Below are 27,818 nucleotides of genomic sequence, written 5' to 3'. Positions count from 1 at the left end.
ACCCGAAGAAACAGAGAAAACTGTGGATTTTTATTAAAGGACAAAAGCGTTAGCTCTAGTGGTAATAAACTGGCAGGGATATAGCAAGGCCTGTCTGTTCAGTTTCTTCTTGGTGTCTCTGTGTCTTCAGAGATAAGGACTTTCCTTTCCTTCAGGTACAGGGTGGGCACCTGTCACAAGAGGGTCTTCAGGGGAGAAGGCAGGGAGAAAGTCAGAAAGTGACCTTTCTAGGTTTTATGGCCTGTTTCAGGAAAAAAGGGTGAGAGAGCATTGAGAGTGGCCTTTCTGCTTCTACTGTTTTCTCAATATCCAGGGTGCCGTATTTTGGGATAGAATTTTGTGCACCTCATCATTAATTTTATTGGCTCAGCTTGGTTCACATACTCATTTTAATGCCAAAGAGTACAAAATCTATTGCCAGAAGAGATGGAATAGGTCCTGGGCAAGGAAATACAATGATAGCTACAGGAATATTAGAGTAATCGGTGTAGTAGAGTTCTCTACATTTTGCAATACAGCTTGATTGCTTAATGGGTGGTCATCAATTCCACAGAAAGCCCCAAATTCTACATTTTGAAATATTTATTCAAATATCATATAATCAGAAACTTGGACTTCAGTTAACGAAATGGCAGAAACTTATTGACCAACAATGACAGGAAATAACAGGGATAATAGGGAAGAATGGCCAGTCAAGTACTTAATAGCACAGCTATCTTCATTTCTTAGCTAGAATAATGTTATCTATACGATATAATGTCAGAAACACTTGGCAAGGCCTTGTTGCAAAGTTTGTCCTCAAACAGCATCTTTCTGATGCCTTCATAAACTCTTTGAGGAAGTCACTGTAACCCCTTAAAATAACACAAATACCCTGAAGAGGCGAGATAGGACATAACATCTGTTGAATATCTACTGGACACATTATCAGTGTTATTGCTATTACTCCTGAGAGGTAAGTAATACATATGCTCATTTAGTAGATGAATCTGAAGATGAGAAGTTTCCTAACTTCCCCAAGTTTAAACAGAGTCCAAACCAAGTTTAGCTAATCTAGGATTGAAAACCAGGTCTGTCTGCGTACAAAATTCTTTCCAGCCTGTTTCCAGTTATTAACATTTTATTATGAACTAATTCATCAGTTTTTTTTTTTGTTTTTTTTTTTTGAGACAGAGTTTCACTCTTGTTGCCCAGGCTGGAGTGTAATGGTGTGATCTCGGCTCACGGCAACGTCTGCCTCCAGTGTTCATGCCATTCTCCTGCCTCGGCCTCCTGAGTAGCTGGGATTACAGGCATATGCCACCACACCCAGCTAATTTTGTATTTTTAGTAGACAGGGTTTCTCCATGTTGGTCAGATTGTTCTGGAACTCCTGACCTCAGGTGATCTGCCTGCCTCGGCCTCCCAAAGTGCTGGGATTACAGGTATGAGCCACCACCACACCTGGCCTCATCAGATATTTTAAAAGATTATGCAAACTTCTTTTGGAATAACTTAGGTAAACAAATATCAATCTTTCCCATTTGATTTCCCCTGGCCTTGGATCAGCTGAGACAAAATGTAAATGTGGGATTTTAAATGATACATGTTGCCAGGGAAAGGGATTCTAGGAAAAGAAGTGTAGATAATTTGTGCCTTACCATGCTAATGCTTGTGGCAGTTCTCAGTTAAGTGGTATCCAGGTGGGCTACTGATGCCAGCTGGGTTATTGTGAAGGAACAGTGGGGGTTAGAGAGAACCTGGGGCTACCTAAGGAAAAGTGAACTTCTGAGAAGCCAATTAAGAGGGGAGGACCTTTAGCTAGCCTATTAGGGGAGGCATTTAGTGAAAGAACCAAGAGGAGAGACAGCTCATCATAGAGATACTAAGGGAAACTCAGAGATTGGAGGCTGAGCTTAGTAGTGCCATATAGGAGGCTGCATCTCCAGGACAGAGAAAAATCTATTCAGATTTTCTCTGGGCAGATTCTGGGACATACCAGCTAATGATGAAATTTGGGAACCTGGGAATAAATCTGAGATGGCACAGAAAGAAGAGATCTGGCGGCCCATAGAGGGAAGATTGTTGATTTCTTTGGTTCAAAAGGGATCTAAAGGAAACAGCCTCACTGAGCACAAAGTATAGTGTCCTTGAGTAGGAGCCTACTGCTGGGAAGAAAATGTCATGAAATAGAGAGGCTGGTTTGTGTTTAAATGAATGCCAAGATAAATTAGAAACATGACACCATCCACCTAAGGCATATAATCTTTATATGGTTAACACAGAGATCCTAACTCAATGCTGTAAACATAATTTATGCACCTGAGCTGATTATACTTTCGAACACTGCTGGGAAGGATGGAAGCTGTGAATCTCATAGTTGTTGTCTTCAGAGGAGTAATCTGCACACCATGACTTCAATATTTCTGCGATCCAAAATGCCAACAGAGCCATGTTGAGGAAAACCTCTGTTGAGTTTGTTATATAACAAATAAATTTTGCAGGGAGGAAAGTAGACAGATGTCTCTAGACCCTAGTTACTGCCCTGGGAGGGAATGCAGGCTTCCCTGACATCTTACAGAGAGGGACCCTGGTCAATCCGGTGCAATAGGAGGGTATTGTGTTGCCTGGATAGAAGGAGAGATGCAAAGAGAAAAACGAAATTTAAAAAGAGGGTTAAAGGACATAATTTTCTCCAGGGTTTGACTTGGTAAGAAGTTCCATAGGGTCAGCACAGGTCAGGTAGCTGTGAATATTTCCTTGGCCATGGCTGTAAGATGACTCTTCAAATACTATAGTTCATGTAAGACCCATCAGAGTAAAACCATGACTATTAAAATGAGGGGAATGAACGGCATAAGTGAGGAAGAATTTAAAAGGAAAGAACAGGTACAGCACTGCCCAGGGTCAGACTATTTCCTCAGAGCAGACAAAGAAACTTATGCAAAATTTATGACGGACTTAGATCTAGGACAGTGCATGCTTTGAAACTCCAATCTATTTAAATGATGATAAATGTCACAGCTGTCCTCCTTTATGGAATGATTTGCCCAGTAGAAGAGAAAGATTTCAAACTGTCTTTTCCAAAGAGGGGATAAAAATCACTTAAAATTGGTCATTCAGACTGTCTCATGAGTCTTTTGAGCTGCAGGAAGTTATATTCCTTTAAAGAGAACCTACAAATAAATGATTATATAACTATAAATTAATGGTCCATTTAGTCCTGATTTTGGTTATAATTAAAATAGGATATTCTCTTGTTATGCCAACCACAAAAGTTTAGTGGTAAACTCTCTATTTTCAATAACCCATCATTTAGTTGTCCCTTTGTTGTTTTAGTAAAATGACTTGGAACCCAGCAGTCATACCTTATTCTATTTCACATGGTACTGAAATTCGCAACTTGTGTAAAGAAATACATTGCTTCAATTGTCTGGACACTCTCAAGAATGAAGATTCACACCCCTAGGATCTAGTGAGCAGCTAGATATTTCACCCTTCTACAAAGTTCAATATTGTATTTTTGCCCACTTGAGCTTCCTCCTTTAGACCGACTGCTGTTGGGGTGAAGGCAAAACAAAGAAGCACGTCTAAAAGATACCTCAGGAAGTGTTTTTCCCTGTTCAACTGTGGCTATTTATGTATTGCTCCAAGGTGGATGTAACTAGAAGATTTAGTTCTTTAGATTACATATGCATCATTCCAAGTGGTAAGAACAGACATGTTTTTACATAAAAAAGCAAAGAACAAAATAGTATGCATTTTAATACTGGCATTTGTATGAAACTTTTTATGTACACATATCTTTATGAATGCACAGACAGTCTCTGAAAACATATTCAAGGAACTTATAAAGAGCTGTGCTATTAGGGAGGCCGACTGGTGGCTAGAGGAAAAGGCAGGGATAGGGAGAGATTTACTTTTCACCATGAACACTTTTATAACCTTTCAAGGTTGTGCCATGTGCTTGTATTGTCTATCAAAATGATAACCAACCAACAAGCAAGGAGAACAAAACAAAGTGGTGGGATTGACCTTTCTAGGACATTGGGGTTCTTATAGTTGGCTGATATAGAATTTGATTATTGAAGCCTTTGAAGTATTAATACTTCTTTCCTGCACTTTGTTGAGATTGGTGACCCATCATGAGCTTACTTGCTATTTTGTTCTCTTTATGTCTGAGGGCCATTGGAAAAGGAGTGCAGACTAAATTCTTCTTATAATACCCAAAGTCTGTAGATCAAGAGTTTTCTGTCAAACTACAAAGATGCTCACACCACAGAAACCCTATTAGCATGTAGGCATAAGTATAGAGTATGATTGATGCATGCTATACAGTGGCAGGGAATTTAACTTTTCCTCAGTTGACAGGATTTGGGATAATCCTAGTGAAGGAAAGGAAAAAGGAGCTTAAAAACATAAAACAAGAGTACAGATCTGGCAGGGGGCAGGGGCTTGAAGAAACCTAAGAGTTATAGGGCTGTATTTTTTAGACATATTTTGGTTACAAGTGGCAAAAATACTATTTGAATTATTCTAGGCAAAAAGTGAACTTTATTAGGATACTGAAGGGCATCCCCACATTCTGAGAAGGTAGGGGCACGATATTATTGAGAATCTCTCTCAAATCCTATCTCTTCTCTCAATTTCTCACTGCATTCCTGCTTTATTCTTTCAGATCTGCTTCATCGACATGGCAGGGAACGTGGCTGCACACAGAGGACTCATTTTTGCAGCTTCCCTACCAGAGAGAGAGAGACACCCTTTTTACCCGAGTTCTGAGTTGAAATATCCTAGAAGAGAACTCTGATTGGCCTGGCTTGGGTCACATGCCTGTCCTTGAGTTGATCAACTGTGATTAGTTATAAGTGTACTCATTAGTAACTTCCCCTGGAACCTTAGATTTGATGTGGGGTAAGACTTCCAAAAACAAACAAAAAAATAAAACAGAAGAATGCTATTTCTGGAGAAAAGAATCTGAAAAATAGATTAACAATATAAAGGCAGCACAAGTAGCAAAGAGTTAATAAGCTGTAATTTCAGGAGCACTCCCTTATCGTCTCATAATTCCTTGGACTACCTCCAATAGTTAAGAATCTTAGTAATAACACTGAAAAAGGCAACTTGTGAAACTCACTTGAGTTTAAATGACTGGTAGGCCATCTCTTTTCTGAGATCAGAACCTTTTGTTTGCAGAGGGAGAAAGAAATAGGATGGAGAAGGCAGACTTAGAGTGTCTGGAGGAAGTAGGATGCAGGAATTCAATGCCACTGCCACTCCTTTGTCGTTTCTTGGTACCAATTTCTCCCTGTCAAGCTGGTAGCGTTACTGAGGTATCAATACCACCAATAGGGCCATAGAGGTTGCATATCTCCATCACTCACATTATACCCTATAGATTTCTAGAATGTTTTACAATGTCATTGTGAATGGTGGCTTCTGGAGTTAAATAATGGGGCAGTCTACATTGATTATCAAATGTGCATACTTGCTTCATTTCAAAAGCTTTATTTTATTCTTATTATGTATAATACATACATCTGTGGGGATTAGTCCTAAAATATCAAAATAAAAATATTCCATTAAATGACACTATATTTATTTCCCATACTTGAGTTGGCAAACTAAAGCCTATAGGCCAAATCTAGCCTGCTACTGGTTATTATAAATAATGTTTTATTGGAATGTAGCCAACTCATTTTTTTTTTTACCTATTGTCTACGGCTACTTTCATGCTACAGTGACAGATATCGGTAGTTATGACAGAAACCATAGGGTTCACAAAACCTAAAATACTTATTATCTGGCCCTTTACAGGAAAATTTGCTAATCTGTGGACTGGAGCCTACACTAAATAGAAATTTTTCATTGATCTGGGAAACACGACGCTTCACAGTATTAGTAATTTTATTACAAATGAAATTATCTGCAAGTAAACAAAAGGTGGCAATGATTCTGTTGGGATCATGAAAAATTAAAGATCATGGAAGGGTGCTGAGAGATTATGGAGCCCAGCTCTTGTCTTTACAAGTAGGGAAACTGAGGCCCAGGGAAACTAGTGACCTTGTTCAAAGTCACATATCAAGTCCAATTTAAGTCTTGACTGACGTTCTTCCATGACAACGTTTGAAATAGCTCCACATTCTCTTCTGTGTGTACTTTATCATTTTTAAAACTAATTTTCCTCCATTTTCAAGTTTTTAACTTGCACAAGTCCTCCAGTCAGTAGTATTGGTGTGTTCACCTTGATTTTAAGTATTTCATTACTGTGACTGCACCACAGTATCCATAATATGCTCATATTAATTATTCTCAACTTACCCACTCTTTCTGTTCTTTTTCTTAATAACTCCATATGCCTTTTCCCTATGTGATGAGTTCTTTATGAATGGCAGTTTCAGATTGGCTGCTGGGTATTCCCTGTACTTTTTCTTTATTGAGCCGTCCCCTACCAGATGTTCTCACATTCCTCTTTTATTCCAGAAAGTCACCTTGGATGATGTTGATACCAGGAAGCCTGGGCTTTTGAGAGATAAAGTTCAGAATACAGTAATTAAGCAACATTGTCCAGTGATTATGTCTTTCCTGCACTAGCAACCTTGATGTGGGCATTCATTGTCTCCTCCCTCATGTCACCCAGCAAACACTCAGCTGAAATACATGAACTGAGTTTGCCCCCAGGTACTTGGCAATTTAGGATATCAGAGATTCTATATAAATCAGAAATGGAAAGGCTAGCAGTGGAGTATTTTGGCAGGACAGTGTGTCCTAGCACAGGAAAGGATGCAATAGTATGAGCAAGATATCTGTTCAGTTGCAAGCAAAAGGCTTTCAGGGAGTCACGTTCGCTTACAACATGAAATAATACAAAAGTAACAATAGATCAGAAATCTGAAGACCTAGATTTTGTGTAATTAATTTGCTGTGTGACCTTAGGTGAGCTGGTTAGTCTCTGTGGACCTAAGTTTCCTTATCTATAAAATGAGAAGGTTGAGCAACAATAAATTCAATGCACCTTCTACTTAGTGACTATATTTTCTGAGCCCCAAATTAGGACATATGCTCTGACAAGTGCAATTACACTTATGGGGACAATGAGACAGGAGATTTGAAATACGGATTATCCTAGAAAATGTGGAACATATGGCTGCTATATTTCCAGTTATAAAATTCTTTGAGATTTAAGGCCCTCTTATTGCTTTTGTGTATTTAAGAACTTTCTAAAATTTATGGGTTGTTAATGATGCTGGCCACAAATTCTATTAATTTTTATGTCTCATGCTTTCTCAGCCTTTACATTGTCACTATATTCTTTACATTCCAAAGCAAATTCCTTTATGCTCTATTCACTCATTCAAAAAATACTTAAAATTCCTCTTATGTGCTCCACTAGGATTGCTGGATACAGTTATCCAAGTTGTTTCCCGCACTAGGTGTCCAGACCATAGGACGAGGAGAGGTAAAATGTGGTCCACACTCTGCCCACCAAGCCCAGGCCAAGTTCCCCCTGAGGAAGTGGCAAAACAACATCATATGTGCTAGTGGTCTTCCTAAGTTAAGCACTGGACATATAATAGGGCTACAAGATAAACACAAACTCTACCTTCTTAAAAATAATAAGTTAAGTGGGAAAAATAGATATTAAATAAATAATTACAGAAAATTGGTAAGTACTTAGTACTGAGAGGGATGAGCAAATTATTAAGAGAACACATATGAAGGAACAAGTAATTCTTATCGAGCAGAAGGTGCAGGTGGGGAATGGAGAGAGGAAAAAAATTTCAGGGGGAGTTATTATTTGGTATCTTCTTGGCATATCACTTGATCCCAAGAAGAAGGAGAACTGGTATAGATTAATTATGTTCAGGTATATTTATTAGAACAGGTTTTCTAGAGAATGGAGCTTTGGTTTCCAGTATAAAAAAGTTAAACCTTTAGTAAGTTAAATAGCCCTATTTCTCTTCTTCCATAGGTCGTGGAGACAAGTCAGGGCCTGTGGCCTTCCTGCTTAAGAAAAGTGATCTTTTACCCCAATTCTCACTCTTCCTTTTCTCTTGGACTTTTAGAAAGACATCTAGAAATTAGAATGAAGTCTCACCAAAAAGTCCATTACCGTGTCCAGGGGAAATGATTGAGTTCAAGGCAGTCCTTCTCAAGTTAGCCAACACAGGGCTTCAGCTTGGGGTTCAAACTCAAAACCAAGTTATAAACTGTTCTTTTGCTTGGCCTTAATGTATGTAGTAATAGTTCCCTTAGCAACCGTGCAAAGTAGTAGGTGACTAATAAGGGCAGAATTCTAGGGTTCAGGAACCTATCCTCAATATCATCCTGTTACTAATAATTACATTTAAGCTGAATTTTAAAAGACAAGGGATGAGTAGGAGTTTGCCTGGCAAACAAGTTGTGGAAGGGTATTATATGTGAAAGGAACAATATGTGCAATTACTTGAATTAGTAAATGATATTGCATATTTGGGAAACAGGAACAAAGGATGGGCTGAACAGCTAGATTGGGAATATTAAGAGACATACTGCTCAACTAGAAAGTGTAGGTTTTATCCTGTGGGCAATTGACAGAACTAATGGAAGTTAGCAAGTGACAGAATGCCATCTTTACATCTCTTACAGTGTGATGGGCAGATTGGAATAGAGAAAAGACTGGAAACCAGTTAGAGGTAGAGGGTCTTGAACAGGGCAACAGAATGAGAATAGTGAGAAGAAACCTGATTCAAGAGACAGGACCTTTTGGGCGTGACCAGGAGGAAGAGGAGGCAACATGGATGCTAGGATGCTGCATGCTGATATCAACAATATTGTGTGTTAGGGGTAAATTTGGTTGGTGAAAGTGGGGGTTGGGGATGAGGGATAATGGTTACATAAAAGGATTTAGAAATACTTCTGTGGGAGGTTGATTTGATTTTCTGAGGTAGAGCAGGGTGAGATTTGATGGACAATTGCTATTTGATGTAAAAACAAAGAACCATTCTGCTCTGCCTCTCAGTTCAACTGTTCCCATCTATTCCTCTAATGAAAACTGTATAAGCATGCATTTGTAGTGGACAATTACTGCTAGGTGGACAGGGTCAGGGACTAGCACTGCAGAGAATGTATTGTAATCAGACCAACAAAGCTCTGTTACTAGAGACAATTTGCTAGGATGTGCAAATAGTTTACTCATTTAGAAACTTAGTAACAGAGCTTGACCCAAAGCAGGGAAAGAGGTGTTAGACTAACAAAAATAAAAAATATGACAATAAGTGTATTGTTTCAGGCACTTGATGCACATTAATTTTATTTAATCCTTACAATAGCACCATGAAGGGAATATTATTTTCCTTGTTTTATAGAGAAGGAAACTGGAACACAGAGATATAAAGTAACTTACCCAAGGACTATTATTACCATGTGGCAGAGGAATTACAAAACCAGGTCTCCCTGGTTCCTTGCTCTCTTCAGCATAAGATACCTCCTCTTTAGGCTACTTAAGAGTGAAGACAATTAGCAGCATCATTTGCATTTAAATAATATATTTGCTAAGCACAACTGATTCTTATCTATTTGTTAATGAACTGCTGGATTCTATAAAACCTTTGTGGCTTCCAGGGCCTTTTTCTCTTTACTCTCTCCCCAGTTAGTTTTCTCTTTCACAAAGTCTAGGACACATTAAGGTGATTTCAGTTCTGGTGAAATCAGTTTACCCATGGTAGGTATTTGTCAACTTTTCAGGCTCAACTCAAGATACACCTCTTGCTTTTTTGGCTGCTGAAATTTTAACATCAATATCCTATTATTTAGGGTCATGCTTCATCTCATTGGCATATAGTTAGTAGGTGCTTAATAAATACTTGCTGACTAAAAAGGAAGTAATGGGCTTTCAGCTCCTGGGCTTATGCAATTTTGCCCCAAAATATATTCAAATGATCTCTCATCTTCTATGCTTTCTCTCCACTATTGCTGCTATATTCACCAATATCCAAAACTGAATATGAATAAAATCAATTATATTCATTTCTCTCCTAAACAGTCATCCTTTGTCATCCCCCACCCTTGGTTACTGGTATCGTCATTATCCTAGCCAATCTGTCTCATTTCCAATTTCTCGTCTTCTTCCTCAAGAGATTCTACCATAGATATATTGCTTGAATCAAATCCCCTCTTTCCACTGCCATCATACTTATTAAAAGAAGTCTCTATCGTCACTTGCTGAGTGATTGCAGTAGCTTCCTAGTTGGTCTTTCTTCATCCAATATATTCCCTCTTCAATAGATTTGGCACAAAGTTGGTTCTATCTTCCCCTGCTTAAAAATCTTGAATATTTGACTCCTATACATGATGTTCAAAGGCCTCCACAATATGGCACCTACTGATCTTTCTAGTCTCACCTTGGTTGCCTCCCTTCACAACCTGCTCAACAGCCACACTAGCCACTCTTCTGTCCCCTTAATGTCCCCATCACTTTCCTACCTCTGAACCTGTGCTCATGTGTGCGGAGCTTTCTCCCTAGCACAAGAAGTCACAAGTGGGACATGAACGATTCTACTGTCCCACTTGGGTCCAAGGGAGAGACTGCTAATAGGTCACAGCATCACAGCACAGTACCCCAGCAGGCCTGGACTCAGCCTCAGACTCCTCAGACAGGGGATCCCAATTCTCTCACAATGAACAGAACCTGGCATTAAGTTTATCTGGCCCTTGTAGGGCTTTTACCTTTTACTAACTACCAAATCCAAATCATCTGTCAAGGTCCAGGTGAAATGACATCTCTGTCATGACAGCATCCCTATATTCCTGCTTAAATTAATTATGTTCCCCTGGATCTTCTCTTGACCTTTACTATATGGATTTTATTTGTTTGTTTGTTGTGTTTTTTGATTTGCATAGTAATTATTTATGTATAAATTGATCCTCTATTAGAATCTATGTGTCCTGAGGGTGAAGTTGATGTCAGATTTACATTTGAGTGTTCTACAGCTGTAACTACAGTGTATGGGATTAATGTTTGTCAAATGAAGCGGCTTCTCACACACTGTGCCTTTATTAAGGTAATACGCAAGTGCGCTGTATTATCTGTACTATAATTTACTCTCCTTGAGAGCAGGGATCAAGCCTGTTCATCTGTGAATCACCCACAGCCCTGAGAACTTAGTAAGTTGTTATTGGTAGTTCTGTGAATAGCTTTCCTTATTCTCTGTCAACAATCATATTGTGTTCACTTAATATCCTTCAACTGGCAGATTTCTATAAAATATTCTGTTTCTTGGGCTTATTACTTCTGATTGACCTTCTCTCCAAATTAGGGCAAACTATCAAGGATTTACTGAATTTTAAAACCTTGAAAGTAGCACCTCAGCAAAAAGTCAGCAGAGAGGAAAGCAGCAGCATGGTAGGGGTTGGAGAGAATGCAAAGGGGTGACTGTCTCAGAGGGGAGGGACATAAAAAGGAAAGAGAGAGATGAGGACAGGAAAGGGAAAGAGAAAGGCAACCCTGAAAGGAGGCAAGGAGACAGAGAGAAGGGGGAGGTGGGAAATATCGAATGAGAGGGGCAGACAGGACAGAAGAAAACAAAACTGGAACTTGATAACATATGCCACTATTACAAACAAATTTGGCTGCTGAAAATAACTTCTATGAGGTTTAAAAAAATGTTGGTATAATTTTTTTTTCAGGTATGAGGATGATGAAATGGCAGTAAAAGCAATTTTATTATTTTAACTTACAATAGAATATGAGTGAGAAAACAGAGAGATTTTAAAGAGAAATGAAAATGAAAAGGTCACAACAAGAGAGGAGAAAGAAAGAGTAAATAGCAGGAGGGGGCATGGAAAGTGAATGAATATATTGGGAAACGTAGGAGAGAGCAAGGGAAGGGAGCTGCCAGCAAGGAGACAATAAATTAACATGTTTGTTTGAATACAGGGGCTCCTTTGTGAAGCTGAGAGCTCACATCTGCCTTTGATCAGCCACATGGCAGCCTGGGATCAGATCAGAAAGCAAATGAGATGACAAAGTGGATGAAACCACAGTGAGTTTAATATCCAGGAGGGAGTGAGGGAGGCAGAGAACAAGGGAAGTAGAGAGGGCTGCCTCATCAGGCCAAAAGCCTGCCTGAGTTTTATGCCAAGTAGGGGAGGGCCTGGCAGTTGTCCCACTGCCCTCTGTGGCCTTCAGAAGTACAGCAAGGCAGTGGCATCAGTGTGGAGAATGCTTCAGGAAGACTCTTGGGCTCACATTTCCTGAAAGCAGACCTTGCTTTGCTGATGCAGCCCAGGAGCTGATGGTAGAGAATTTGCTTAGCTCCAGGGACTTTCTGAATTGGCATTTCTTTACCCCAAGACAGGCCAGAACAAAAGATGAAATCGTTATTTCAAAAGGATTTTTTTCTTTTCGTATTTCCCTTCCCCTTTTTAGAGCACTTTTTTTTTATTGCTGAATTGCCAAAAAGGCTGCTTAATATGTAAACATGACCATATTCTACTCATGAGTTTCTTTGCAGATTTCTAGATTGTTTGGAACAAGAGCCCTATAATCATAAAGCAACTGTTGGGAAGATTTCTTAACTATATTTAGGGCATTGGAGAGTGGCAAAAGGATCCATAAACTTCGGTATACATAAATTATAAAAATAGCTAACATGTTTTGAGAGCCTAGCATGGGCCACGCACTGGCTTACATTATCTTATTTAACTCCTGAGGGAACTGGGGCTCAGAGATGTGGAATAACCTGCTCAAGGATATAGGGCTAGGAAGGGGTAGAAGCAGGATTACAGTCTAGATTTTCCCACTGTCTGCCTGCATTTCTGAGCATGATTCTATGGGTGAATTTTAAAAAAATTACTAGAAAAGAGTTGTGTTTGAGGTAGGTGACAGTTTAAGGCACTTAAATCTGAGAAAACGCACTAGCTCAAATTATTTCCTTTTTTTTTTTTTTTTTTTTTTTTGAGACGGAGTTTTGCTCTGTTACCCAGGCTGGAGTGCAGTGGCACGATCTTGGCTCACTGCAACCTCTGCCTCCCGGACTCAAGCGATTCTCCTGCCTCAGCCTCCTGAGTAGCTGGGACTGCAGGTGCACACCACCATGCCTGGCTAATTTTGTATATTTTTAGTAGAGATGGGGTTTCACCATGTTGGCCAGGCTGGTCTCCAACTCCTGATCTCAGGTGATCCACCCGCCTTGGCCTCCCAAAGTGTTCAGATTACAGGTATAAGACACCGCTCCCAGCCCTCAAAGTATGTCTTCTTCCAAAGAGGATGCTTGTTGTTTGAACCATAGCATTACATTTAGTTGTATGCACAGTCTGGAGGTGAGGCTCACCATTTCATCTGATTTTAAAGTCAGCTGGGTGAAGAAAGTCAGGAGAGTTCAGTGTGCAGAGAGCCGCATCTTGGGAAATAGAAGGAAGCTCCAACAGAAATCATAGACACTGTTCCTATCTCAATGATTATTTAATTTAATGGGGGTATTTAAAGTGCACATGAATAAAAGATGTAAACGCACAGAGGAATCAAGATATAAGCACATTCAAATGAACATCAAAGAGAACTTCTCCTTCATGCCCATTTCAAAGAGGTTAGAGTCTGGGGAGGAAGGCTGGGGAAGGGTACCTTTCCAAGCCTTTGCCACATTGCGGGAGTGGATACATGTGCACATGTACCTTGAGGGAGAGGAGAGAATAGAAAAACAATAAATCTAATTAAGAAAACAAACATAAGAAAAGAGAGGGGAAAGTGTTTATCAATCGTCTCCGTGTAAGAGCCACAGATTATTCCTCTGGAGGTTAAGTGTTGCACCTGATTTTAGTTTTAAGATCTGAAAGTCACAAAGAGTCAGGAGGATGGAAGCCAGGTGCAGAGGGTAGGGGCACTCTGTAAGGTTCCATGCCAAATGGCTCCAAGGACAGCTCAGGATATCCTTCTGTGGGACATTAGTGATTAGTGCGTCCTACACAAGAGATAGGAGGGACTATCTTTAGAGGAAGACAGTGAACTGGTAAAAGACAAACCCACTTATAGTCATAAAGCTTTATGATGGCGATGGAAAATAACTCTGTCCAACCTCATGTGATATCACTGTGCCATTCAATGACCAGAAATAAAATGAGACAAATCCAATGAAACACTAGAGCAGCCTCTGTTCTAAGTAACATTTACTATATGAATTGTGAAAGGTAATAAAATGAAATAAATAATGGAGATTGGGATGGGTAGGTGATTGCAGAGAACTCTCTGGATGTGAATTATGAAAGGGGTGTTAAAGGGAATCAGGAAAGGGAGTCTTGGAAGAAGGAAAATCCAGAGAGGCAATGATTACGGGAGAAGGAAGAGCCAGGTTGCACTTCATAGACAGTATTGCTTTAAGTAGAAAACCATGAGAAATGAGATTATCGAGGAAAGGGACTTAAGCCCACCATTCTTGGAAGCTCTAGCAGAACCGGAAACTCAGCAGTGAAGTTCCAAATGTAGTCATGGAGCAGGAATTGAGTCCTGGTTCTTAGAGGAAAATCAGAAATACAGGATACGTGGAGTGAAGGGATGGGATAATTTTAGGGTCCAAATGCAAATAAAGGCTCATTAAGTAACTAGGCTTGAACATTCTTTTGTAGAACGAATGTCTATTTTTCTCATTACTTTTTATGTAATAAAAAAGGAGAAATTGTGCTTAAAGAAAAAAGCCAGGGTCTCAAGATATTATACATCCAATTATAATTTAAAATTGCACATGAAGGAAATGTGTTTTTTAAAATAAAAATGACAAACATTAGGCAAATATGTTGTTCTCATGTCAGTGAAGATATTTCTTTCCAACTTCCAGGGTGGACCAGTGTTGAAGGGTGTGAGTTCTGAAATTAGAAAGCCTGAGTCTAAATTCAGATTCCTTTTCTAATTGGCTGATGATTAGAAAGCTACTTAACCACTTTAAACCTACATACCTTATCTGTAACATGTAGATAGTAAATATGAACCTCATTGTATTATCGTGATAATTATATAAAATAATTCATTTGCTAGCATTGTTTCAGCCTATAGTAAAAGAATTAAAAGTATTAAGTATTTTTATCACTATTCTAATCTGGTATTGGCTTAACATGCAGGTCTCTTTAATTATTTTCTTGGATTCCATATTTAGATGTTTCATGAAAATATCTGAAGAAATGTTTTGTAAAGTTTGTCATATAATAATAAATATAAATTTGTGTTTGACTTACAATTTCTTAAAGAGCAATTTATTTCAAAATGGGTTGCTAAATAAAAATACATACTTGAACACATTTACATTTTGTAATTCAGTGATCAACCATAGTTAAATATGTAACAGCCCCATATTTTAACCTACTAGAAATCAAATATTAATGAAGACCAAACCCTCTACCCCATCTAGTTAGGCCATGTTCCATATTTAAAAACTGCATACCTGATAACCTTATATATACACTTTTCAGAATAACCTTGAAAACACGGAAGCTTGAACTGAATGTGCTTTTCAAAATAAATGGACTCAAATGCAGGTGTTGGCATCTGTGTCACTCTGCTTTAGGGATCAACACACAGGCCGGTCAATTGATCCTCTACCATCTCTTATTTTTGATCCTTCTGCCATTATTTAAATCTGGCCAGAGCTCCTCTCCAGTTCTAAATCTTTACTCTCAGAAGCAAATTGCCCTTTCAGTACTTGGTCTATTGTATTATTTGTGACTGCTTTGGGACTTTTAGGGATAAAGTTTTTAATCCTTGTAGCATCACATGTTTGTTCTTTCAGAAAGATTTATTTTTTGCTTAAGTTTGTGGGTTTCCTGCTGATGTCAGGTTGAGCATTCATACATACATATTCAGCATTTTGTCCCTATTCGAGTTGGTACTAAGAGTCCTGGGTGTTTGCACTTTCCATTATGATGGCTATTGTGATCAGGATCACTGACATCAGCACATTATCACACTGATGTTTCATGGTCATTCATTCAGAATCAGGCATGTGCTATCGCTGTGGGAAAGACCCAGACACATAGGCTATAGTCCCTGTTTTAAAAGATACTCTAGCTTAACTGAAGAAATAGGACACATAAATGTCAAAATTTAAGTAACAGCCCAAGATATTAGAAGCATTTTGGGGCTGAGTTTGCAAGGCCCACATATGTGGAAAAATTCTTTCAGGCTTATCATTAGCAGAGCTGATACGGGATAGTAGTGTCAATTAGGAAAGCTACATAACTGAGGCAGGATCAAGTGACTATAGTTTCTCTCCTTCTGACTGAGAAACATAAAGCCAGTCCTTTGGTGTGTGCATAGTATATTTCTGAGAATATGTTTAGAGATCTGATGAGCAGAAGTACTGCGTATTTCATGGTTGATCTTTGGTTCTCAGAGGGTTGCAAAATATTATAAAATTGTTAATTTTACCTTGTCTTCTAGGCATAATTTTCATTGAAATATTTTCAGCATTTTGTATAAAAAACCCACACACTTTTCTTCTTTCATTGGCTTTACTCTCCACTGATGACATTTAATCTAATAAGCATCCAATTGATATTAAAGAGACACTGCTTTCAACGTATCTTATGATTTATATATTTGTCTCAGTATTTTAATTAACTTTATGAGAATAAAGATTACATGTATTTTTGAATAAAGATTCAATATGTGTATTGAAAAAAGATTCAATATGTGTATTTCATATTTTCCATGCATTTTTGTAAATTGCACATTTTTAAACCCCTTTTCAGGTAACATCAGGAAGCATACTATGTAAGACAGATACAAAGGGGAGCTGCTGTATGGGTGAGTATGGGTTGGGGCTACCTGGAACTCTGGTGCTAGGATGCCTTCTCTGTTCTTCACCTTAATGATGGCTCCCAAGAAACCCTAGATTTTTGTAGAATAGAGTACAAGTATTAGAATATGTCATTGCAGTTTTTTCCAAACTTTATTGTGTAGACATAGACATGACACTGCCAAAACAGGACTGTTAGTGGATAAGCATCACTTCTATGTTGATATTTTAAAATGCTTATTTCTCAACTAATTAAGAAAAGTCCATAATTAATATATAAAGAGGGTTAAAAACCAATATAAATTTTTAAAGTACATCTGGCCAACATAATTTTATTTTTTCCTATTAGAAAGTATCATTAGAATAGTGTAAATTTCAGTAAGCATTGATCTGATCATCTCCATTTGCATATTACCTTACAGAAGGCCAGATATGTTATGAGAGAAACAGAAATGCCATGCTTAGGTATCATTGATTGTCATTGCTCTGATTTTAATTGCTCTTTATTTCTATTTTCATTCTATTTGTGAGTATATTTTTTAGACTCATACTGGAACTTCTATGATTCTCTTAATCTCGGTTCTTTTTGGACTTTGCATGTGCTGAATCATGTTTATGCTAAGAAAAAGGGGTATAAAAATGTGCTATGTTTTGCAACAATATAGGCCTAAATGCTTATCAGAATTTCTCTTAGTGTTCATCGTGGAGAAGACAGTGTTATGTGTTACAAAACAGATAACATAAAATTGACCATCTTAAAGTAACAATTTAGTGATATTTAGTACATTCACAATGTTTTGCAACCACCACATCTATCTAGTGTCAAAACATTTTCAGCACCCACAAAAGAAATCTTGTATTCATTAAGCAGTTGCTTCCCATATTCTTCTCCCTCTGTTCTCTGGTAACCACCAATCTGCTTTCTGTTTCTATGAATTTGCCTATTTGAGATATTTCATATACATGAAATTCTACAATGTGTGGTCTTTCATGACTGGCTCTTTTTACTTCAAATATTTTTGAGGTTCATCTATGTTGTAGCATGTATCGGTATTTCATTTCTTATAAATGAATAGTATTCTATTCTATGTATATGCCACAATTTGTTTATCTATTTGTCCATTGATGAACATTTGGGTTGTTTTCACTTTCTGGTCATTTTGAATAGTGCTGCTATGAATATGAGTATATATGTATTTGTTTGAGTATCAGTTTTCAGTTCTTTTGAATATGTACCTAGAAGTAGAATTGCTAGATCTATGCTAAATCTATGGTAATTTGAGAAATCGTCAAACTGTTTTCCATAGTGGCTGAAACATTTTACATTCCCACCAGCAGGGTACATGGTTCCCATATTCTCCACATCCTGGCCAACATTTAATTCCCATTAAAAAAGTTATAGCCATCATAGACGGTATAAAGTGATACTCACTTTTGTATTATCAGCTTAGCTTCTTTTGTGTTTCCCCAAAGTATTCTATACAATTTTTAAGCACATTTGTATTGATGTTTCTTCAAAATATGTACCAAGTAAATATTGTCATGCCTGTGAGTGGCCATCCTACAGAACAGAGCTAGCTAGGAAGGGATCAGAGATAGAAGTTCATCTAAACATGAGTGGTTTGGATGATCCTAAATGTTTAGGCAGGCAAGGAATCAAAGCAAGCAATATAGTAGAGGGTGTGGTAGGTAGAATTCTAAGATGTCCTCCAAGATTCCTTTTCACTGTTGTATGTGCCTTGTACAACCACCTTCCCTTGAGTGTGGATGGGAACTGTGAATGTGATAAGATAGTCATTCCTGTGATTATATTACCTTGTAGACTATGTAGAAATTATCTATATAGTCTTCTTACTAGAGATAGAGATATATTCCGACTAGAGAGTCTCCTACTGGCTTTGAAGAAAGAAGCTGCCATGTTGTGGGAGGTCCACATGGGTAGGACCTGAAGGTGACCTCTAGGAGCTGAGAGCAACTCCCATCAGATGGTCAGCAAGAAAATGGGAACCACAGTCCTACACCACAAGGGACTGAATTCTGCTAACAATCTGAATGAGCTTGGCAGAGAACCCAGAGCTCCAAATGAGAGCTGAATCTGGCTGATACCTTGATTTAAACTGTATGAGACTCTGAGCAGAGAACCTATTTAAGCCCACCCAAATTTCACCTATAGACATATTGGGTACTATTTCAAACCGTTAAGTTTGTGCTAATTTGTTATACAACAATGGAAAATTAATACAAGGAGCTATCTAAAATACTTAATAATTAGAATAATGTGGGCACTGGCCTATCTCAACAGATGCTGGTCACAAGCAATGGTGACATAGCACTGTGACTAGCTATGTCACTAGTCACTAGGTGACTAGCTGTCACCCCAAGACTGATAACACAGGCTTCATCAGCAGAGCCCACCAGAGGAGAAAGCTCTGGCTAGGCTATCAGTTCACACACTGTGTTCACTTTGCTTCTGAATAAATCTAGCCTGGTGTGGCCCTCTTTGCAGGGGGATGGTCTGTATTTTGTCTAGCATAGTAAGGCAGGGCCTCTAGAAGCATGGTATGTATGTTTTTCAGGGCATGATATGAAATGTCCCCAGAGCCCTGCCACTTAATCTAATCTTTAACCTGAGCTTTATCTTCCCCAAACCTTGGAACACCTACAAACATAGTGGCAAAAATATTAGACTCAAATGTTTTGTCTCTCAACCATGTCCTGCTTTTAGAGTCATGTGACTGTAATAGAGCAAAACTGCCCAAATGATAGAACACAGGAAAGAACAACAACAAAAGTATTTGTAGATGTAGCTCACTTCACCACTTACTCCTTGAGCTATGCTGTCTTCTGAATTGGGTTCTTGAGCTGTCTCTTTTCATCCACTTTTAAATCTTTGATCACTGTGATATATTTGAATAGTTTCCATTCAAATTATTTTCTTCTTGCTCGTGCTTAACATGGGAAGCTGTGTCTATACTTCCCACTTGCTCTAACACAGTGCCCATCAATTCTCAGAGTTCTTTGATGATAAAGAAAAATTTCCTCAGGCATGAAGATGAAAAAAAGGGCAAGTTCAGACTTCTCTAAAGTAACACTAAATACAAAGAAAGAGAAAAAAGAAAGAAAGAGAAAGAGAAAAGAAAGAAAAAATCTATGAGATTCTAAGAAAGAAAAGTGATTTATGATTTTTATAAATTTCAAGTGGTTGTTTATGTATGAAAGGACTAGGCAGATATCCCTAAACATGCAGGAACTTGAGGACTATATTATTATTTTGTAAAATGTAGTTGATGAAATAGAGCCAATTGAAATATAAATTTTTTTAAACTTAGAAATGGGAGAGTTATGGTGAGGGTATTGGTATGAATGCTAAATCCATACTAATACAAAACTAAGAGAAAACTGGCAAATATTTCAGAACAGAAGGCAAATGATATATAACTTGATGTTATTAAAATAACATAATAAAATCTGGAGATGGGGCAGGATAGGTGTGTGGGTGGGAGTGCTAATTTCCTCATTTTTCAGAACAAGCAATCAATCACTATTGACTAAATTTGACACATTTAGTTAAAAAAGAACCATTATGACTCCAACTTCTTAATATTCCTCTAATTATTTCTTTCTTAAATTTATTTTATCTTTTTAGAAACAATATTTCCTATCTTAAGAATATTTATATAAAATCCAGCAGTTTTTCCTATATCTTTTTTAAGCTCATTTTAAAATACAAATGAAAAAGCAACATATTATGGTATGATACGATTTTTGTAAAATTATTTCTGCATTAATTTATCTATATATCTATCCCTCACCCATCTTTACATTCACTCTTCTCTCTGTGTCTGAAATGAAGTTTACCTAATATTAAAAATGATAATTACTGGATGATACGTTAAGTGTAAATCTTAAAATTCTTATCTGAACTGTGCTTAACTTCTTTAAAAGGTGTATATATCATTTTATGATAAATATTATTAATCTAAACAAAGAAGAAAAGGAAACTTACAAAGTGCTATCTCAGTTGTAATACAGCTATTTACTCAGTTAAAGGATACAACTTTACATAACATTCTAGAGTAGTCTTTACTTTTAAATCACAAATATTATTTTTTAAGGGACAGGAAATTAAGTTTAATTCCTATATTTGGCAAAAGAGAGAGACGATTTTGCTATGAAGGGCAAATCTATGATGCAAATGTTGTCCCTGCCCTTAGAATTTACTACATTCAATTTCTGTGATAGACACTCATACTTTAATGCGTGGGGATACAGAGTTCAGCTTATAGAGAACTTTGAAAGACTTCATAATTCACCTGCATAACTGATGCAACAGTGCCTAAGATATTTTGGGCACTTCATGCATATTTGTTACTTGCAATTCAGAAAAATTAATGACTAGCATAAAGTCTTCCATATTTGAAACTGCAAACATGCCAGGCGTGGTGGCTCATGCCTGTAATCCCAGCACTTTGGGAGGCTGAGGTGGGCGGATCACTTGAGGCCAGCTGAAGACCAGCCTGGCCAACATGGCAAAACCCTGTCTCTACTAAAAATACAAAAATTAGCCAGATGTGGTGGTATGTGCCCATAGTCCAGGCTACTTGGGAGGCTGAGTCAGGAGTATCACTTGAGCCTGGGAGGCAGAGGTTGCATTGAGCCCAGATTGTGCCACTGCACTCCAGCCCATAGAGCCAGACCTAGTCTCCAAAAAACAAAACAAACAAATAACAACAAAAAAGTAAACATATCAAATCGCCTCTTCTTCTCTCAAGTTAATATTCTTTCAGTTTTTATCTACATTCATTCTATTCATGAATATACCTTGTGTTAGGCATCTACTGCTGAGTAGTAAATTGCCCCAAAATTTAGCAGCTTAAAATAATAGCATTTATTATCTCACACATTTTCTGAGAGTCAGGAATCTGGGAATGACTTTGCTGCATGGTTCTGCCTCAGCATCTTTCATGACATTGCAGTCAGGCTGTCTGCCATCGCTGCAGCCTCTGAAGGGGCTGTTGTGTCCACTCTGAGCTCACTCATGTGGCTGCTGTCAGCAGTCTTCAGTGCTGCCCCATATTAGTCTCTCTATGAAAAAGATCAAGAAATGGCTTTCCTCAGAATGAGTGATAAGAGGAAGAGTGGGGAAGAGAGAGAGAGAGAGAGAAAGACAGAGTATAGGCAAGTCAGAAAGTGCACCCAAGCCAGCAGCTGCAGTCTTTTTATAACCCAGTCTCAGATTTTTCCTCCATCACATCATCTATATTCTGTTTGCTAAAAGTGAATCATTAAGTCCAGTCTATATTTAATAAGTGGATTAAGAATCACTTTTTAGAAACTATTTTTTTTGTGGGTACATAGTAGGTGTATATATTTATGGCGTAATGAGATTGTTTGATACAGGCCTCCAAGATTCCTTATTTCAGTGTGAAATAAGCACATCATGGAGAATGGGATATCCATCCCCTCAAGCATTTATCCTTTGAGTTACAAACAATCCAATTATACTGTTTAAGTTATTTTAAAATATACAATTATGTTATTATTGACTATAGTCACCATATTGTGCTATCAAGTAGTACATCTTATTCACTCTTTCTATTTGTGTGTGTGTGTGTGTGTGTGCCTGTTAGCCATCCCTACCTCCCCTCAGCTCCCTCACTGCCTTTCCCAGCCTATGGCAACCATCCTTCTACTCTCTATTTCCATAAGTTCAATTGTTTTGATTTTTAGATCCCACAAATAAGTGAGAACATGTGATGTTTGTCTTTCTGTGCCTGCCTTATTTCATTTAACCAGTTCAACCATGTTGTTGCAAATGACTGGATCTTATTCTTTTTTTATGGCTGAATAGTACCCTAACTCTATTTTGTGTATGTCCCACATTTTCTTTATCCATTCATCTGTTGATGGATACTTAGGTTGCTTCTAAATCTTAGCTATTGTAAACAGTGCTGCAATAAACATAGGAGTATAGATATATTTTCAATATACTGATATCCTTTCTTTTGCATATATACTCAGTAAAGGCGTTGCTGGATCATATGGTAGCTCAATTTTTAGTTTGTTGAGGACCCTCCAAACTGACTTCCATAGTGGTTGTACTAATTTACATTTCCACCAACAGTGTAAGGGTTCCTTTTTCTCCACATCCTCACCAGCATTTTTTATTGCCTGTCTTTTGATTATAAGCCAAGATTCACTTTTCAAAGGGAGGGATATCAGAGAATTTGTGGACATATCATTAAAATAACAATATTTGCCTAATCCTTCAAAACTTCTCCCTCACTTTTTCATTTCTTTGTTTCTGTCCCTTCCTCTCTATGAAACTATTCTGGAAGATTCCTATTAATGTTCTTCTTAATTGTTCAAAGTCCTTTACCTACAATCATAATTTTTCATCTGTCTGAAGCACTAACTGCTTTCCAAATACTTGGCTCATCATTTCTAAGAGATTGCCAACTCCCTGAAAAAGTGGATAATTTCCTAAACAATGTTGTCTCCCAGACAGTATCTAGTAGAAAGAATGTTCTAAAACTCTTTAATATGAATAAATATGCCCAGTTGACCTTGAGAATACTCTTAGTTTATATTAGCTCTGTTCAAAAATAAGTCAAATTATGTCACATCTGTACTCAAATATGCAATGGTTCCCATCTCACTCAGAGTAAAAGCCAAAAAAGTTCTTACAGTGGCTCCAGAGTGAAACCATGCCCTAAAGAGTTAAATAAACCAATGAGTAACAGAAATTCCTGAGTTTGCAGGATGACTGATAAGAAAAACAAAACCAAAAAGAAACAAAAACAAACAAACAAACAAAAACAAAAACAAAAAAACAGGGTCAGGATTTCAAGAGCAGCCTGGCCAACATGATGAAACCTCGTCTCTACTAAAAATACAAAAAAAAGTAGCGAGGCATGGTAGCGGGCACCAGTAATCCCAGCTACTCGGGAGGCTGAGGCAGGAGAATCACTGGAGCCCGGGAGGCAGAGGTTTCAGTGAGCCGAGATCGCGCCACTGCTCACCAGCCTGGGTGACAGAGCAAGACTCCATCTCAAAAAATAAACAAAACAAAGCAAAGCAAAAATAAAAAAAGAAAAGAAAGGAAAAAAAACCAACTTGCTGAAACACTGAATCTCCTTCTGCTTGTGAGATTAAAAAAACTGGCTGAAATCCTTTGGAACCAATGTGGCCTACTGGAGTCTGTGCAGAGCGAGCTTGCTGATGTCACAGCCCAAATTTACACCATGTTTTCTACTAACTCCCCCTGAATTTGCACATGCAACCCAGAAGTAGCATGAGGAGATAACTGCACGTGCCCAAGGCCTTTCCTGAGCTCTCCTTTCCTTCCACCAGTCACTTACTAATCTCAAAATCCACTCCCTGAACCTTTTCTAGTTAAAATATACTGCCTTGAAGCCAGCATAGGGAGATTTGAGCTTGGCTCCTATCTCCTTGAGAGTTGACTTTCAATACACAGTGTTTCTTTTCTCAAAACCCGGTGTCATATCATTGGCTTCTAGTGCATATGGCAGCAAGCTCCTTTTGCTCAATAACAAGAGGCCCTCTATTATCTGCACCCCACCCCCTCACCTCACACACCTTGTATCCGACTGCCTCACTCACTCTCAATTCCATTCATTCTGCATCTCCTGTTATTCTCGAACACTTCAAACATTCTCTTGCTTCAGGGCTTTTGTAGAAGCTGTTTCCTCTGCCTAGGACACTCTCCCTATGTAGCCACTGACTCATTCCCTCCCTTGCTTTACATCTTTGCTCAAATGATATCTTCTCAATGAGATCCTCCTATACAGCATTTAAGATTGACCTTCCAATAGAATTGGGAGAAAATTGGAATGTCACTCTCCTTCTAGAGCCTATAAAATCTATGAGATTCTTTTTCAGAACAAAGCTTGCATTGTGACACTGCCTGACACCCACGGCATAGGAGACATGTTGCAAACACTCTTAATAAAAGGCTTATCAAACAAACAACAAAAAAAGAATTGACCTTACCATTCCATTATTCTCTTCCTCCTTTCATCCTTTATTTTTCTATATAGCACTTATCACCAAAGAACATACTATATGTTTTACTTTTTAATTCTGCTTTTATGATTTCCTCACTGGAAGGTTACTCTCTACTATATCCTCAGTGCCTGGAAGAGTGCCTAGCATGTGGTTAACATTCAATAAATATGCTCTGAATTAGTTAATTCGAGTTACAGACATAATTAAAGCTGCTTTTTAGTTGGCGAGGGCAACAGCTCCATGTCACCCAAGCCTGTTGCCATCCATCTAATCCCACCGGGGCTTTTGTCGGAGAGGGTGGAGAAGCTTAGGCGGGTATGGGATGACTCCCACTCTCTTCCAAGAAGGATTTCACCCCTCCCCACATAAACTTGTTTGTTAAAGAATAGAAGAGAATTCCAGAAAGATTAAAAGGTAGAACAAGAAGAGTAGGAAATCAGTAAGAAATATCACAGCTGGGAGCTTCAGATAAAACGTACATAGGCTAAGGAGAGAATGCAGAGCAATTTCTATTTCTATTTATGCACCATCATCTCTTTACTCACTGACAGATGCTGAGTGTTCCAGATCACCCCAATTAAACCGGAAGTTCCATGATCTCCCTTGGAAGTGGCTCCACATAAATTAGATTATACAAAAATTCCCCAGAGCATGATTGTGCTTGAGCCTTGATGAGAATGTATGATTGTCTTGCTGTGCCCCACCTCAGACTAGGGAGGACTGAACCAGTACAGATAGGACTTGGTTTCCTCCTAAGGGGAAAAATGATGGGGAAATGGCCCTACATCTCTCCTTATTTGTGGGGTAATTGTGGCAGTGATGAGTAGGCTTTCAGAGGTTTCACCTGGGGAGGACTCCTGGGAATACGAGGCTCTGGTTGAGAACAGGAGGGGAGAAAAGGAATATTCAGCAAGGAAATGAATACATAAGTATATAGGCATGATTTGTAAGTGAAATGAGCTTTGAAAAATATCTGCTAGAAGGATTAGAACCTGTTTTTATGTTATTCGTTTCTCTGTATGACACAAACAACCATATTTGACATCAAGAGATCCGTTCAAGTGAGACTTTAGGTAAGAAATAGAAATCAATCATTGAAAGCCTGAATTCTGAAGTACTTATTTAAAACTTTCTAAAGATTTTCAAAATTGCTGTAAAAATTGACTACAAATTAGAGTTTTAAAAAAAAACCCAAATGTGTTTTATTAAGTAATATCTATTTACTTACTTGTCTTTGGTCTGTAATTTTCCTTGTGCCCAGTCTAACCTATTCCCATCTCCTACCTGACCAGGTTATTCTTGCTGATTTCCTTCCCCTTGACACCTGTCTTGGAGGTCAAGCCTGGACCAATTAACTTGCATTTAATTATATTCAGGAACAGTAAAGAGTATAATCGTGAAGACTGTATTCCCGGCAGTCAGACAAATCTCCATCATCCCCAACTGTGTGACTCTGAGCAAGTTATTTTTGTCCCTCAGTTGCAGTGTCTCGTCTGTATAATGGGGGTAATAATGTTGCTTACCTTACAGTGGTGGAATTTCCTTGGTGAGGGAGATGGAATGGTGAGGCTTAAATGGCACAGTGTGCTTACCATGAGAATTTATGAAATCAATACAGTTCTGTGCAACTGAGGTCCAGGAAAGTTAAATGAAAAAAAATTTAGTAGGGTCTTTGGCTCTTTATAAGCATTCAAGAATGTATTCTTTATCTTGAGGAATGTCACATTAGCCATCCAATTTTTATAAGCCTCAAAACTAGTCTCCTTTGACATGGCCTTTTCTTTTCACCACACCGTTTTAGCTAGACATCAAATTCTACTGAGTTTTTCTTCTCAATGTCTCTGAAATCTGTCCTTTCTTTCCCTTTCAGTTAGCATAGGGATCCCTCTGGTCTTGGCTGCTGTCACCTCTCACCTGCAGTCTTCAGTAGCCACCCCCATGATTCCTGCATTCAGGCCCTCCTCCTGTCCTTTCTCTATATTAAAGGAACACAGATCTTTTTGATACTTAAGTTTGAATACATTGTTCTGATGAAAATTTTTCAATCACTTTCCATTGCTTTTAGAATAAAAAGTGAATTCCTTAATACGGTCTCCAAGGCCTTGTATCATCTACTGTCCAGCCGCATCTCATATGGCTCTCCCCTTCCTTTGAGCACCAGCTACAAGGTGGCCTTTTCTTCCTTAAACCTGCTATGGCAGGATTTCTGCATGTCATTTCACTGCTTATATTGAACAGAACTTCTCAAAGCTCTGCTTGAGAAGTTGTTTAGTTTTGGCTTCTCATATATCAGGGGCCCAAAGAGGAATATTTATCCTAGAATTTGGGGATAGTTACACCTTCAAATATTCTGCCTAGACATTCCCATTGAACTTTTATATTTGTCAGAATGAATGTCTCCTTCTTAGATGAGCATTATATTTTCACTAGAACCATGAAATCTTTAATCTGTTTGTTCTTACTCATCCCTTTGTCCACAACTTTAATAGCCTCCTGGAAAGCCTTCCTGCCTCAATCTTTAAGCCTTTTCATGAATTTCTCCTAAAATCACTTAAAAACTGCATAATTTGGGTCCTTCCATATCTTGCTCAAAGTTTTAAAGTAGCACACCATTTATCATCATTACAAATGCCAGCTTCTGACCACGTTTCATAATGAGGTATGCTATGCTTCATCTACTGCCCCTGTTCCTGCAGAGAAACAAGCCTGCCAGCTTCCCCTCCTGACTCAGAACAGTCTTCATCGCCTTGAGTTTGGGTCATGCTATTCTTGGATTTTCATCTTCCCCTCGACGCCCACTCCTTCTTCATTAAAGAAAGTCCTCAAGTATCCACAAAAGAATTCTTTAAGCCCTTCTCCCAAAATAAATGTGGTCATTTTGAAAACAAACAAAAAATGGAAAAGCTCCTGGAAAAACGAATTAATCATAACAAAAATAAACAAAATTTGACATGAGAAAGAAAATTTAAAAAGAGAAGATAATTTTGTTTAAATTAGCAAATAATACCATTTCTAATAAATGCAAATGAATTTAAAAATACAAATGTA

At 38.1% G+C, this 27,818-nt stretch overlaps 2 long non-coding RNA genes across 3 annotated transcripts in view; one reads left to right on the top strand and one right to left on the bottom strand.

Moving 5' to 3' along the window:
* LOC129532756 (uncharacterized) overlaps positions 1-4,939 on the top strand; it is a 191,052-nt gene extending 186,113 nt beyond the window's left edge. The window contains exon 5 of the long non-coding RNA XR_010132698.1: positions 4,658-4,939. This is a non-coding gene — a long non-coding RNA (uncharacterized lncRNA). The remainder of the gene's footprint in view (positions 1-4,657) is intronic.
* Positions 81-24,579, bottom strand: LOC109026186 (uncharacterized). Of its 2 annotated transcripts, none has more exons than XR_008678666.2 (5): positions 24,342-24,579; positions 21,643-21,827; positions 19,567-19,833; positions 16,772-16,834; positions 81-185 (listed from the first exon to the last, which is right to left on the bottom strand). It is a non-coding gene; the product is annotated as an uncharacterized lncRNA (long non-coding RNA). The 2 variants fall into 2 exon arrangements; XR_002005149.4 differs by lacking the exon at positions 81-185 and adding an exon at positions 5,869-6,501.
* Between the last annotated feature and the right edge of the window lie 3,239 nt (positions 24,580-27,818).

Source organism: Gorilla gorilla, chromosome 2 (assembly GCF_029281585.2).
Source record: "Gorilla gorilla gorilla isolate KB3781 chromosome 2, NHGRI_mGorGor1-v2.1_pri, whole genome shotgun sequence".
Classification (NCBI taxonomy): domain Eukaryota; kingdom Metazoa; phylum Chordata; class Mammalia; order Primates; family Hominidae; genus Gorilla; species Gorilla gorilla.
The sequence above is the reverse complement of the archived record's forward strand: the minus strand, read 5'-3'. Positions and strand labels throughout refer to the sequence as shown.